Below are 14867 nucleotides of genomic sequence, written 5' to 3' on the forward strand. Positions count from 1 at the left end.
ACAGATTTTTTTTTGAGGAAGATGGCGGCGTAGGAGGACGCTGGACTCACAGTGCATCCTGCTGATCACTTAGATTCCACCTACACCTGCCTAAATAACCCAGAAAACCACCAGAAGACTAGCAGAAGGGACTCTCTGGAGCCAAGCGCAGACAAGAGGCCCATGGAAGAGGGTAGTAAGGGCCGAGAGGCGGTGCGCGCTCCAGGGACTGGTGGGGAGGGGGGAGCTGGGGCGGAGGGGTGGCCCGCCGGCCAAGCAGAGCCCGGGAGGCTGGCTTGCAAAAGCAGAGGGGCCGGACAGAGTGTGTTCGGACAGCAAGAGGGACTTGACATCTGGAAGGTTATAAGCTAACAGCTCTGCTCGGAGAACGGGAGGGCTGGAGAACAACAGGAGGGAGAGTTGTTGAGCCCCGGACCACAGAACTCAGCTTGGCAGGTAACAAAGGCACTCGCCAGCGCCATCTCCCTTGCCCATCCCCCAGCCAATATCCCAAAGGGAACCAGTTCCTGTCAGGGAATTTGCTTGCACTGCACAAACACCCAAAGCTGTGATTCTGCGGATCCATCCCTCCGGTGGGTCTGACTCCCTCCTGGTGCCACAGGGCCCCTCCCGAAGCGGATCTCCAAAGGAAAAGTGAGCTGAGACTGCCCTCCTGCTCCTGTGCACCTTGCCCACCCACCCTAGCTAATACGCCAGATACCCAGCACCACAAGCCTGGCAGTGTGCAAGTAGCCCAGACAGGCCATGCTCCCCCACAGTGAATCCCGCCCCTAGGAGAGGGGAAGAGAAGGCACACACCAGTCTGACTGTGGCCCCAGTGGTGGGCTGGGGGCAGACATCAGGTCTGACTGTGGCCCCACCCACCAATGCATGTTATTCAAGACAGCACAGGGGAACTGCCCCTAGTCCCGCACCACTCCAGGGACTATCCAAAATGACAAAATGGAAGAATTCCCCTCCGAAAAAGGTCCAGGAAATAACAACAGCAAACGAACTGATCAAAAATGATTTAAACAATATAACAGAAAGTGAATTTAGAATAATAGTCATAAAACTAATCACTGGGCTTGAAAACAGTATAAAGGACAGCAGAGAATCTCTTGCTACAGAGATCGAGGGACTAAGGAACAGCCAGGAGGAGCTAAAAATGCTATCAATGAGCTGCAAAATAAAATGGAGACAACCACGGCTCGGATTGAAGAAGCAGAGGAGAGAATAGGTGAAGTAGAAAAAATTATGGAAAAAGAAGAAGCTGAGAAAAAGATAAAAAAAATCCAGGAGTATGAGGGGAAAATTAGAGAACTAAGTGATGCACTAAAGAGAAATAATCTACGCATAATTGGTATTCCAGAGGAGGAAGAGAGAGGGAAAGGTGCTGAAGGTGTACTTGAAGAAATAATAGCTGAGAACTTCCCGGATCTGGGGAAGGAAAAAGGCATTGGAATCCAAGAGGCACAGAGAACTCCCTTCAGACGTAACTTGAATCGATCTTCTGGCACGACATATCATAGTGAAACTGGCAAAATACAATGATAAAGAGAAAATTCTGAAAGCAGCTAGAGATAAACGTGCTCTAACATATAAAGGGAGACCTATAAGACTCGTGACCGATCTCTCTACTGAAACTTGGCAGGCCAGAAAGGAATGGCAGGAGATCTTCAATGTGATGAACAGAAAAAATATGCAGCCGAGAATCCTTTATCCAGCAAATCTGTCATTTAGAATAGAAGGAGAGATAAAGGTCTTCCCAAACAAACAAAAACTGAAGGAATTTGTCACCACTAAACCAGCCCTACAAGAGATCCTAAGGGGGATCCTGTGAGACAAAGTACCAGAGGCATCGCTACAAGCATGAAACCTACGGACATCACAATGACTCTAAAACCATATGTTTCTGTAATAACACTGAATGTAAATGGATTAAATGCGCCAACCAAAAGACATAGGGTATCAGAATGGATAAAAAAAAACCCCATCTATTTGCTGTCTATAAGAGACTCATTTTAGACCTGAGGACACCTTCAGATTGAGAGTGAGGGGATGGAGAATTATTTATCATGCCACTGGAAGTCAAAAGAAAGCTGGAGTAGCCATACTTATATCAGACAAACTAGACTTTAAATTAAAGGCTGTAACAAGAGATGAAGAAGGGCATTATATAATAATCACAGGGTCTATCCATCAGGAAGAGCTAACAATTATAAATGTCTATGCGCCGAATACAGGAGCCCCCAAATATATAAAACAATTACTCACAACATAAGCAACCTTATTGATAGGAATGTTGTAATTGCAGGGGACTGTAACACTCCACTTACAGAAATGGATAGATCATCTAGACACACGGTCAATAAAGAAACAAGGGCCCTGAATGAGACATTGGATCAGATGGACTTGACAGATATATTTAGAACTCTGCATCCCAAAGCAACAGAATATACTTTCTTCTCTAGTGCACATGGAACATTCTCCAAGAGAGATCACATACTGGATCACAAAACAGCCCTTCATAAGTATACAAAAATTGAAATCATACCATGCATACTTTCAGACCACAATGCTATGAAGCTTGAAATCAACCACAGAAAAAAGTCTGGAAAACCTCCAAAAGCATGGAGGTTAAAGAACACCCTACTAACGAATGAGTGGGTCAACCAGGCAAGTAGAGAAGAAATTAAAAAATATATGGAAACAAATGAAAATGAAAATACAACAATCCAAACGCTTTGGGATGCAGCGAAGGCAGTCCTGAGAGGAAAATACATTGCAACCTAGGCCTATCTCAAGAAACAAGAAAAATCCCAAATACAAAATCTAACAGCACACCTAAAGGAAATAGAAGCAGAACAGCAAAGACACCCCAAACCCAGCAGAAGAAGAGAAATAATAAAGATCAGAATAGAAATAAACAATATAGAATCTAAAAAACTGTAGAGCAGATCAACGAAATCAAGAGTTGGTTTTTTGAAAAAATAAACAAAATTGACAAACCTCTAGCCAGGCTTCTCAAAAGAAAAGGGAGATGACCCAAATAGATAAAATCATGAATGAAAATGGAATTATTACAACCAATCCCTCAGAGATACAAACAATTATCAGGGAATACTATGAAAAATTATATGCCAACAAACTGGACAACCTGGAAGCAATGGACAAATTCTTTTTTTAAATTTTTTTTTTCAACGTTTTTATTTATTTTTGGGACAGAGAGAGACAGAGCATGAACGGGGGAGGGGCAGAGAGAGAGGGAGACACAGAATCGGAAACAGGCTCCAGGCTCTGAGCCATCAGCCCAGAGCCCGACGCGGGGCTCGAACTCACGGACCGCGAGATCGTGACCTGGCTGAAGTCGGACACTTAACCGACTGCGCCAGCCAGGCGCCCCGCAATGGACAAATTCTTAAACACCCACACGCTTCCAAAACTCAGTCAGGAGGAAATAGAAAGCTTGAACAGACCCATAACCAGCGAAGAAATTGAATCAGTCATCAAAAATCTCCCAACAAATAAGAGTCCAGGACCAGATGGCTTCTCAGGGGGGTTCTACCAGATGTTTCAAGCAGAGATAATACCTATCCTTCTCAAGCTATTCCAAAAAATAGAAAGGGAAGGAAAACTTCCAGACTCATTCTATGAAGCCAGTATTACTTTGATTCCTAAACCAGACAGAGACCCAGTAAAAAAAGAGAACTGCAGGCCAATATCCCTCATGAATATGGATGCAAAAGTTCTGAATAAGATACTAGCAAATCAAATTCAACAGCATATAAAAAGAATTATTCACCACGATCAAGTGGGATTCATTCCTGGGATGCAGGGCTGGTTCAACATTCGCAAATCAATTATTGTGATACATCACATTAATAAAAGAAAAGATAAGAACCATATGATCCTGTCAATCGATGCCGAAAAGGCCTTTGATAAAATTCAGCAACATTTCTTAATAAAAACCCTCGAGAAATCAGGATAGAAGGAACATACTTAAAGATCATAAAGGCCATTTATGAAAAGCCCACAGCTAACATCATCCTCAATGGGGAAAAACTGAGAGCTTTTTCCCTGAGATCAGGAACACGACAGGGATGTCCACTCTCACCGCTGTTGTTTAACATAGTGTTGGAAGTGCTAGCATCAGCAATCAGACAACAAAAGGAAATCAAAGGCATCAAAATTGGCAAAGATTAAGTCAAGCTTTCACTTTTGCAGATGACATGATATTATACATGGACAATCCGACAGACTCCACCAGAAGTCTTCTAGAATTGATACGTGAATTAGGAAAGTTGCAGGATACAAAATCGATGTACAGTAATCAGTTGCATTCTTATACACTAATAATGAAGCAACAGAAAGACAAATAAAGAAACTGATCCCATTCACAATTGCACCAAGAAGCATAAAATACCTAGGGATAAATCTAACCAAAGATGTAAAGGATCTGTATGCTGAAAACTATAGAAAGCTTATGAAGGAAACTGAAGAAGATATAAAGAAATGGAAACACATTCCATGCTCATGGATTGGAAGAATAAATACTGTCGAAATGTCAACACTACCCAAAGCTATCTACACATTCAATGCAATCCCAATCAAATTTGCACCAGCATTCTTCTTGAAACTAGAACAAGCCATCCTAAAATTCATATGGAACCACAAAAGGCCCCGAATAGCCAAAGGAATTTTGAAGAAGAAGACCAAAGCAGGAGGCATCACAATCCCAGACTTTAGCCTCTACTACAAAGCTGTCATCATCAAGACAGCATGGTATTGGCACAAAAACAGACACATAGACCAGTGCAATAGAATAGAAACCCCAGAACTAGACCCACAAACGTATGGCCAACTCATCTTTGACAAAGCAGGAAAGAACATCCAATGGAAAAAAAGACAGTCTCTTTAACAAATGGTGCTGGGAGAACTGGACAGCAACATGCAGAAGATTGAAACTAGACCACTTTCTCACACCATTCACAAAAATAAACTCAAAATGGATAAAGGACCTGAATGTGAGACAGGAAACCATAAAAACCTTAGAGGAGAAAGCAGGAAAAGACCTCTCTGACCTCAGCCGTAGCAATTTCTTACTTGACACATCCCCAAAGTCAAGGGAATTAAAAGCAAAAATGAACTACTGGGACCTTATGAAGATAAAAAGCTTCTGCACAGCAAAGGAAACAACCAACAAAACTAAAAGGCAGCCAACGGAATGGGAAAAGATATTTGCAAATGACATATCGGACAAAGGGCTAGTATCCAAAATCTATAAAGAGCTCACCAAACTCCACACCCAAAAAACAAATAACCCAGTGAGGAAATGGGCAGAAGACATGAATAGACACTTCTCTAAAGAAGACATCTTGATGGCCAACAGACACATGAAAAGATGCTCAACGTCGCTCCTCACCAGGGAAATACAAATCAAAACCACACTCAGATATCACCTCACACCAGTCAGAGTGGCCAAAATGAACAAATCAGGAGACTATAGATGCTAGAGAGGATGTGGAGAAATGGGAACCCTCTTGCACTGTTGGTGGGAATGCAAACTGGTACAGCCACTCTGGAAAACAGTGTGGAGGTTCCTCAAAAAATTAAAAATAGACCTACCCTATGACTCAGCAATAGCACTGTTAGGAATTTACCCAAGGGATACAGGAGTACTGATGCATAGGGGCACTTGTACCCCAATGTTTATAGCAGCACTCTCAACAATAGCCAAATTATGGAAAGAGCCTAAATGTCCATCAACTGATGAATGGAAAAAGAAATGGTGGTTTATATACACAATGGAGTACTACGTGGCAATGAGAAAGAATGAAATATGGCCCTTTGTAGCAACGTGGATGGAACTGGAGAGTGTTATGCTAAGTGAAATAAGCCATACAGAGAGAGACAGATACCATATGGTTTCACTCTTAGATAGATCCTGAGAAACTTAACAGAAACCCATGGGGGAGGGGAAGGAAAAAAAAAAAAGAGGTTAGAGTGGGAGAGAGCCAAAGCATAAGAGACTCTTAATAACTGAGAACATGGGGCGCCTGGGTGGCTCAGTCGGTTGGGCGGCAGACTTCGGCTCAGGTCATGATCTCGCGGTCCGTGAGTTCGAGCCCCGCGTCGGGCTCTGTGATGACAGCTCAGAGCCTGGAGCCTATTTCAGATTCTGTGTCTCCGTCTCTCTGACCCTCCCCCGTACATGCTCTGTCTCTCTCTGTCTCAAAAATAAATAAATGTTAAAAATAATTAAAAAAAAAAAACCAACTGAGAACAAACTGAGGGTTGATTGGGGGTGGGAGGGAGGGGAGGGTGGGTGATGAGTATTGAGGAGGGCACCTTTTGGGATGAGCACTGGGTGTTGTATGGAAACCAATTTGACAATAAACTTCATATATTGAAAAAAAATCAAAGCACAAATGTTACTTTAAAGGAGTTCCTTTAAAATAACTTTGTTTAATGTGAGATATTTTGTTTGAAATACATTCTCTTTCTAAATTTTTCACATTTCTTCTTTCTTTCCTCCCTTCCTTCCTCTTTCTTTCTTCTTTCTTTCTTCTTTCTTTCTTTCTTTTTTTCTTTCTTTCTCTCTCTCTCTCTCTCTCTCTTTCTTTCTTTCTTTTTCTCTCTTTCTCTCTCTCTTTTTCCTTCCTCATAGCCCAGGTTATACTAATCTTCCCTATGACAATAATTTCTGTCTATTCTAGGCTATGCTGTAATGTTACGTACTTTTGTTTAGCCTTAGTATTAACTGCAAGTTCTTACATATACAAAGACCACTTCAGTTACTATATCCATATGACTAAGTTATAGTTCTGCATGGCTACAGTCCCTAAAAACTGTATGGACTCACTAACACACCTAGAAATGTTCCACAGTGGACTTGGTTTTTTCTTCATTTATATAGATGGTTTTGTTTAGATAAGTAACTTCCCTTCTAGAATCTAAACTCATAAGACTACACTTACTTCCTTCGTGTCATTATTAAGCATCTCTTTTGTTCTAATTTACCAGTATGTGTAGGTTATAATGGGCTCTTTTGAGGACAGGCAGTTTTCATTTTGAGTAACAGGAAAATACACAGACACACACACACACACACACACACACACACACACACACAATGTAGGTGCAAATGTGTCTGAGTATGTATGTGTGTTTTAATATATTGCAGTTTTCATCTTTATTAATGTTATGGATTCTCAGAGAGGCAATGGATGCAAAATATAAGCTGAATAAAGTTTTGTGGAGTTGTAGCCCAGGGATCTGATTCAGATTTTGTTGTTGTTGTTGTTCATATATATTTATGGCAGCTTACTTTTTTTATAGCAAAAACAAACCAGTCTCCAAAAATTATGACAAAAAGAAAAGCAACAGTAAAAACAAAACAATGCTACAAATGTAGAATTAAGAAATTATCAATAAAATTATTCTATATAAAGCTAAAGACACTTATACAGGTGTTAAACCAATATTTACAAATAATTTTGACATGCAAACTAAAAAAAATACCCTTAGTCAAAAATATCTAGTATGTTATTTTTCAAAAATGAAAGGCAGATACAGATTAGATTATTAATATTTGTTATTTCAGGGATAGCAAAATTATATTTATTTTAATTTTTTTACTTTGTGTATTTTTTACATAGAAAACACGTTTTTTATACTTGATACCAACAAACCTTATTAAGATAATTTAGTTGTATTTACTTTATAGCTTCCTTCTTCAGTGTGGCCTCTTTTCTCCCTTTGTTTGTGGAGTTTATTCTGTCAGTCTTCAGGTTGATTTTTTTGGGTTGATTTCTTCAGTTTGATTTCCCTACATGATCTGGTAGTTATCTAGTTGTTTTGTGGGCTCAACGAGCCTATGATCCTCCTAGTCCACTGCCTTCTTCCTGTCCTCCTGGTTCAGACGTTAGCTATAGAATTTAGGAAAGTCATCTGATTTCTCCTAGGTTCCTTCCTCCTACATGAAAAATATGTAATTTATGAAGTATAAATACTCATATTACACAGTTAAAGGTAAAATAAAAATAAAAACATTTTATACAATTATCTTTTAAGTCTTGGTTTTAGAGAAGAGGATTTAGAAGATAAAAATAAAAAAAATCAATTTTAGGAGCTATCCTCTGCATATATTAAATGATTATTACATTTGTGGATTAAGATAGAGATAGTACTTTTTTCCAGTTTTACTGAGAAATAATTGACATAAATCACTGTGTAAGTTTAAGGTGTATGGAATGATGGAATGATGGTTTGATTTACATATATTCTGGGATTACCATAGTAGGCTCAGGTAACATCCATCTTCTCATGTAGAAAAGAAAGAAATGAATAAAAGAAAAGAAAGAATAAAAAGAAAAAGAAAAAAAATCTGTTTGTGGTGAGAACCATCAGGGTTTACTCTAACAAATCATGCAGCAGGGTTAACATTAGTTGTCATGTTGTACATTAAATTCCTGGTGCATATCTATCTTATAACTAGAAGTTTGTATGTTTTGACCATCTTCCTCCAATTCCCTCTCCCTCCACCCTCCACCACTGGTAATTGCAGTCCAATATCTTTTCCTATGAGTTTGCTTTTTTATTTTATTTTTTTAGATTCCACATATAATTGAGTTATATAAAGTATTTATATAAAATATATATCTTTCTCTGAGTAATTTATTTAATATAATACCGTCAACATCCATCCATGTTGTCATAAATGGTAGAATATCCCTTTTTTTGCTGAATAATATTCTAAGATAAATATATATATCACAACTTCTTTATCCATTCATCTGTTAATGGACAGTTAGGTTGTTTCCATGTCTTGGTTACTGTAAATAATGCTGTTATGAACATGGAGTGCAGGTATCTTTTCAACTTAGTGTTTTTATTTCTTTTGGATATATTCCAATAAGTGGAATTGCTGGATCATATAATAGCTTAATTTTAATTTTTGAAGATCCTTCATACTGTTTTCCATAGTGGCTTTACCAATTTATGATTCCACCAATATCACACAAAGGTTCCCTTTTCTCCACATCCACCCCAGCATTTATTACCTCTTATCTTTCTGATGATGGCCATTCAAACAGGCACAAGGCGATATTTCACTGTGATTTCGGTTTGCATTTCCCTAATGCCTTGTGATGTTGAGCATCTTTTCATGTACCTCTTGGCCTTTCGTATTTCCTCTGTAGGAGAGCTCCTCTGGCTACTTCTTTACAGTCCTGCTATGGTGTTTCATGGTGCTGATTCCTTTGATTTTAAGGGTCCCTCATAGACTTCAGCATGTCCTGACTCAGTTTGATTCCCATCAGAGCAGAACTGAAGGCAAGGACATGGGTGAGGCAATTTATTTGTGAGATGATACCAGGATTCAAAAGTGAAGGAGTAAGGAGAGTAAGGAGGAAAAGAGCAGAAGTCAATGGAGATTGCTGCCTCAGGCCACAGGGGCTTGGACTATGACAAGTCCCTCTGGGAAACAGGAAGTTGTCGATCTAGTCCTGTCTGCTGCTTGAAGGTTGTGTTAACTACCCACATCTACTCGGTTTTGCTTGTAGGCAGATTTGGTGCCCTCCCACGATGGTGAAAAAGATTCTGGGACTTGGTAAGAACCTTGAAGTGTCAGGTGTCTGAATTCTGTCCCACAATTCTAGGTTAAAGAGGAATGTGACACAGGGCCAAGAGGCATTTTGTGCATACTCCCCTGAAGAAATCAGGGGTTCCAAATTGGTGCTTCTGTGAAGGAATGTGCCCAAGCAGGTCTATTTTTGGTGAAGAAAAGATTGAGAGCCCTGGTTTTCAATCTGTTGTCCTTGGAGTTCCTCCTGAAGGTGTGGGACAAAGAAATATGTTCAGACTTTAACCTATTACCTTCATTCAATGAAATGGATTTAGTTCAAATTTGTCTAGTATACATATTGAACTTCTGAATGAGCTCTTGTTCTGAAGCTAAGAAAAATTTTGAAAACCATGGAGAGTGGTGATTAAGAGTGTGGACTTAGGCTATAAGCTTGGGCTTCACCACCTAGTAACCAAATGATGTCAGGGAAGTTACTGAAGCCTCAGTTTTCATATCCTGTGACATTTCATTGTGAAGATGATTTGAAGGCAGGAAAAAGCTTAGCATGAGCCTAGCATAGTGTTAATTGCACTGTGGGATTAAGCTGGATAAGAAGCTTTGAGCAAGGGAGACACATGAAAGGCCTGGCAACGTGGTATGGCTCTAAGGCAGGCAAAAAGAGAAGGAGAAATTTTACTATTAGGAGTTGTACACTTTGCCTAGGAATGACACTGATAATGGGTGTCTAAGCATTAGAGGTACTGAAGAATTTTAAGCTTGACAAAGCCAAAGTTGAAAATTTATATGTACTTTATGCATTTGAAAATTGTATAGCTTTTTAATAACACAATTAGATTCCACTGCTTTCTTCAAACATTATCGTCATTTTAAAGTTCAGATCTCTGCAGACTTTCTTGTGTAGCTTCCTGTTTAGAGCAGGTGGAGTTGGTGTGTGTTATTGTTTATACAGTTATTCCATAATATTGATTAAATCTTTTTGGCTCTGAATATGTATTTAGCATACTAGCTTTCATTTCATACCAATTGTAATCCCATTTGAACCAAATTAGAGGATAAATTAATATGCTACATATGCAAACTCATTCAGACAAAATGGCTAAAAAGATTATTTTTTGAATACTGATATCAGACCTGAATATTTAATGTTGCTTTAAAATTTTTATTCTTCTAATTTAACTTTTGAATGTCCCTTTTATTTTTCTCATACTTTGGGAGAGTAGCCATAATTTCTATTTCCTAGGTCTTTTGTGTTAATTGTAAGTTTCTTTTATAAGGAAGTAAAACACTATTTAAATTAAACAAAATTATTGAATGTGTCTTCCTCAAATGGAGCAATACCTATAAAGTAAATTTTATTATGTGTTTTCATTAAAGAGATTAGTAGGCATATAGTTAACTACTCCTGTAAGTGGGGATGGTTTTATAAATAATGAAGACTTGAATTGCTAGTTGATAGAGTTCCTCACTCTTCTATACCACTCATACTCATACAATACATTAGCTATTACATATATACATCTAATCTTTGCAGTTTTTTCTTTGTTATCTCATTAATACAACATTCTATGCAGTAGGTGTTACTCACCTGTATTTAAAAGAGGCAGTAAAGTCACACAAAATAATTAGCTCAATGTCACATGATAGTATGTGACAAAGAAGAAATTAGTACCTATCTCTGTTTGAGTTCTAAGCAATGATTGTGGTATGTATCTTCAAAAGAGATTCAATTTGCAAACCAACTTCAATATTTTGGAGGGTCATTTTGTTATAGATATTCAGACTTAATGAACATCCTCTGACTTTATTCCAAGATGATTTATTCCTTATATGAAAAGAAATCTTAACCAGTCAATATATCAGTTTCAGAACAATTTTTAAACCAGAGCATCTTAAGATATTCTGTATTTCACTTATTCCTTAAGTGACCATCTGTTAAGTACTTCCTGGATCAGGAGCTGTGTGATTGCTGGGAATATGGAGATGAGGGATGTATCTTGTGCCATACAGGGTTTCATAGTGTAGTGAAGGATATAGATAAGAAAGGGACCAAACCACTGTATAGCAGGTGGCAATCCTTCTGATAGAGGAATAAACAAAGTATTATAAGACAGGATATGAAAAATTATTTTCCAAAGGCAGCAATAGTGTAATGTGGGTGATTCAGTCTATTTGAAGGGACATATGAGTGTCCTGGGTGGGGAGTGTCACCATAAAGCAGTCATAAGGTTGAGAAAAATTATGGGGCAATAATTCATGTCACTTCTCCTGGCTAATCCAAGGGGATTGATGGAAGGCACTCACCAGATAACAGCTAGAACAGGTGTTTCTTTATGACCGGACAAGTGACGGATTGTTTAGGCTTTGCTTCTACTTGCACAAATTTCCCTGGTGCGAACTCTGGATGGGACCGGAAATCTCTTTTTCTTCTTCCCACTTATTCCCCTGCTCCCCAAGGTCCCCAGCAGACTTAGTGGCTTAGCAGACTAATTAAAACCGACCCAACTCCCCTTTTCCCTCCAGGCACATGATTTCCACCTGACCTCCTGAAGAAAGGCTCATCTGATGTTTCCTCAAACTTTTTTCTGGACAATTTTTTGACAAAAACACATCAGTGCTGAGCTTCCTTCAGTTCCTCTCCTTCAGACTCCAGGAGTTATTTTTCCTATCAACCAAAACATGCATCTTGCAAATCAAAGTCACCACATTTGAGACTTGCTTGTGATAATGGCTCCAGAAGTCTATTTTGTGGATGCCTCTGATGGGTACTAAGAACAGAAGGAAAGGAGCACCTGGGTGGCTCAGTCAGTTAAGCGTCTATTGATTTCAGCTCAGGTCATGATCTTCTTGTTCATTGGGCTCTGCACTGCCAGGGCAGAGCCTACTTGGATTTTTCTCTCTCATTCACTCTCTGCCCCTCCTCTCTCTCTAAACAAATAAATAATCATTTAAAAATATAACAGAAGGAAAGAGCAACAGAACTACAAATATTTCATTTTCTATCTTAGGAAAATTATTTCTGTACATAATTTAGAAAATCAAATAGTTTTACAAGACTAATGATGAAATACAGTAGTCCCTTGCTCTTTCCCTCACCACTCCCAGGTTTTTCTCTGCAGGTGCAACCATTTTCAGCACTCTTAGCTAGTCCTTTTGACATTTGCCTCTTTTAAAAGAAGTTGCTTGGTTTTCAGTTTTATATATTGTGATTGGCAGAGTAATGGCCCCTAAATATGTCTACATCCTAGTCTCCAGAAATCATGAATAGGTTGTGAGTGGCAAGGGACAGGTAAGGTAATGAATGGAATTACAGGTGCTAATCAGCTGGCCTTAAGAAAAGGAGGTAAATCTGGGTGGGCCTAATGTAATCAGTTTCCTTTAAATGTGGAAGAAGGTCCCGAAGGTTCTGTGTTAGAGTGGTGTGGTGTGAGAAAGACAAATGGCTGGTGCTGGCTTTGAGGCTGGAGGATTGAGGCCAAGTCTAGAAACTGGGAAATGCAAGGAAACTGATTTTTCCCTAGAATCTCCAGGGAAAAAGCACTGACCAGCTGCACACCTTGGTTTTAGCACAGTGAAACCCATTTTGGACTTGTGAGCTCCAGAACTGTAAGTTAGCAAATTAATGTTTTTTAAGCTGCTGAATTTGTAGTAATTTGTTTCAATAGCAGTAGGAAATCAAAACAGATGTTATCAGTGAATTTCATACTATGAAACATAAGGATTTAATTTTCTTTCCTTTTCCTGGCTCAGTGTTTTCAGTAGGGATACATCACAATATTGGTTATATTTAAATTCAGTGTTTATATTTTTAGGTCCATTTTATACGTTTCTCAGGTGAACTGTATCTTGGACAAATGCTAATTTTCCCTGTAGCATTGCAGCAATTTGTGTTTGCTTGGTTTTGAAATACCAGTAGCTTCCTAAGAAAGGGCAAATGGGAAGTACTTTTTTGAGGCCTGTAGTGTGTGAAATGTCTTCATGCTGTTTTCATATTTGATGGATACTTAGCTGGATATAGAATTCTATGTTGGAAGAAAGATGTATTTTTTTTTTTTTTGGTATATTTTGAATCCATTGTTTCAGTCTGCATTGGTCTTTTGCATTGTTGTTTGTCTTCTTTGCTTTTAGCCCTTAAATAATGATACAACACACCTACAGAAAACAATCGCTAGTGTGTCTTACAACAGATATTTTTTTTTTTTTTTTAAATTTTTTTTTTTCAACGTTTATTTATTTTTGGGACAGAGAGAGACAGAGCATGAACGGGGGAGGGGCAGGGAGAGAGGGAGACACAGAATCGGAAACTGGCTCCAGGCTCTGAGCCATCAGCCCAGAGCCTGACGCAGGGCTCGAACTCCCGGACCGCGAGATCGTGACCTGGCTGAAGTCGGACGCTTAACCGACTGCGCCACCCAGGCGCCCCTTACAACAGATATTTTAAAGTGATAGTAGTATAACCACCACTTGGGTCAATAAATAGTACATTGCTGGCTCCAAGGCAGTCTCTGTGTATCCCTTTTTGATTTTACTACTTTCTCCTCTAAAGACAATCATTCTCTGGATATATTTGTTAATTATTCTGTTTTATTTGTGTTTTTACTGCCTATGAATGCTTTTCTAAGCAATATATTTCAGTTTTTCCCACTTTTTGAAGTTGCTATCAGCAGATAGTGATTATACATAATTGTGTGGGTCTTACTACTTTGCCAAATATTATGATCATTAGATTTATCCATGTTGTTATAAGAGGCTGCATTTCGTCCGTTTCATTTCTGTGAGAGTGTGCCACGGCTTTGCTTAGACCGCAGTTTACTTTTATATTGTGATTGGTGCGTCTTTTGGATTTTTTCCATGTCCATCCTCCTTTTAGCCTCCAAATTGCTGTTTACTTTGTTGTTGGCCTTTCTTAATTCTTCTTAGTTGTCTATCTTAAAATCCCTTATGGCTTTTTTTTTCTTTTTAATGATATTTTACTTATATTTTCATGGGTGGGTTAGGGGGAAAGGGTTGGGAGGTAAATTCTATGTTTAAATGAAGCCAGGATTGTTATATGAAGATAATATCTGGTGCTGTAGCTATGGAAATTATTTTAAATATTTTATTATGAACTTGAATTGACTCATTCTTTCTGCTGTCATAAAACCAGACTGACAATCTGGAGATTATGTTGAAGTGACAATTTGCGAAACCTAAAATGATGATTTGGTTGGTTAAGGAGGATATCTTAATATGTTTGATGTAAGGATTCTTTTGCACAAAGAGAATGGAGATAGCTGCGTATGTAAGAGGCAGGGCAACTACA

This window comes from Leopardus geoffroyi, chromosome A1 (assembly GCF_018350155.1).
Source record: "Leopardus geoffroyi isolate Oge1 chromosome A1, O.geoffroyi_Oge1_pat1.0, whole genome shotgun sequence".
Classification (NCBI taxonomy): domain Eukaryota; kingdom Metazoa; phylum Chordata; class Mammalia; order Carnivora; family Felidae; genus Leopardus; species Leopardus geoffroyi.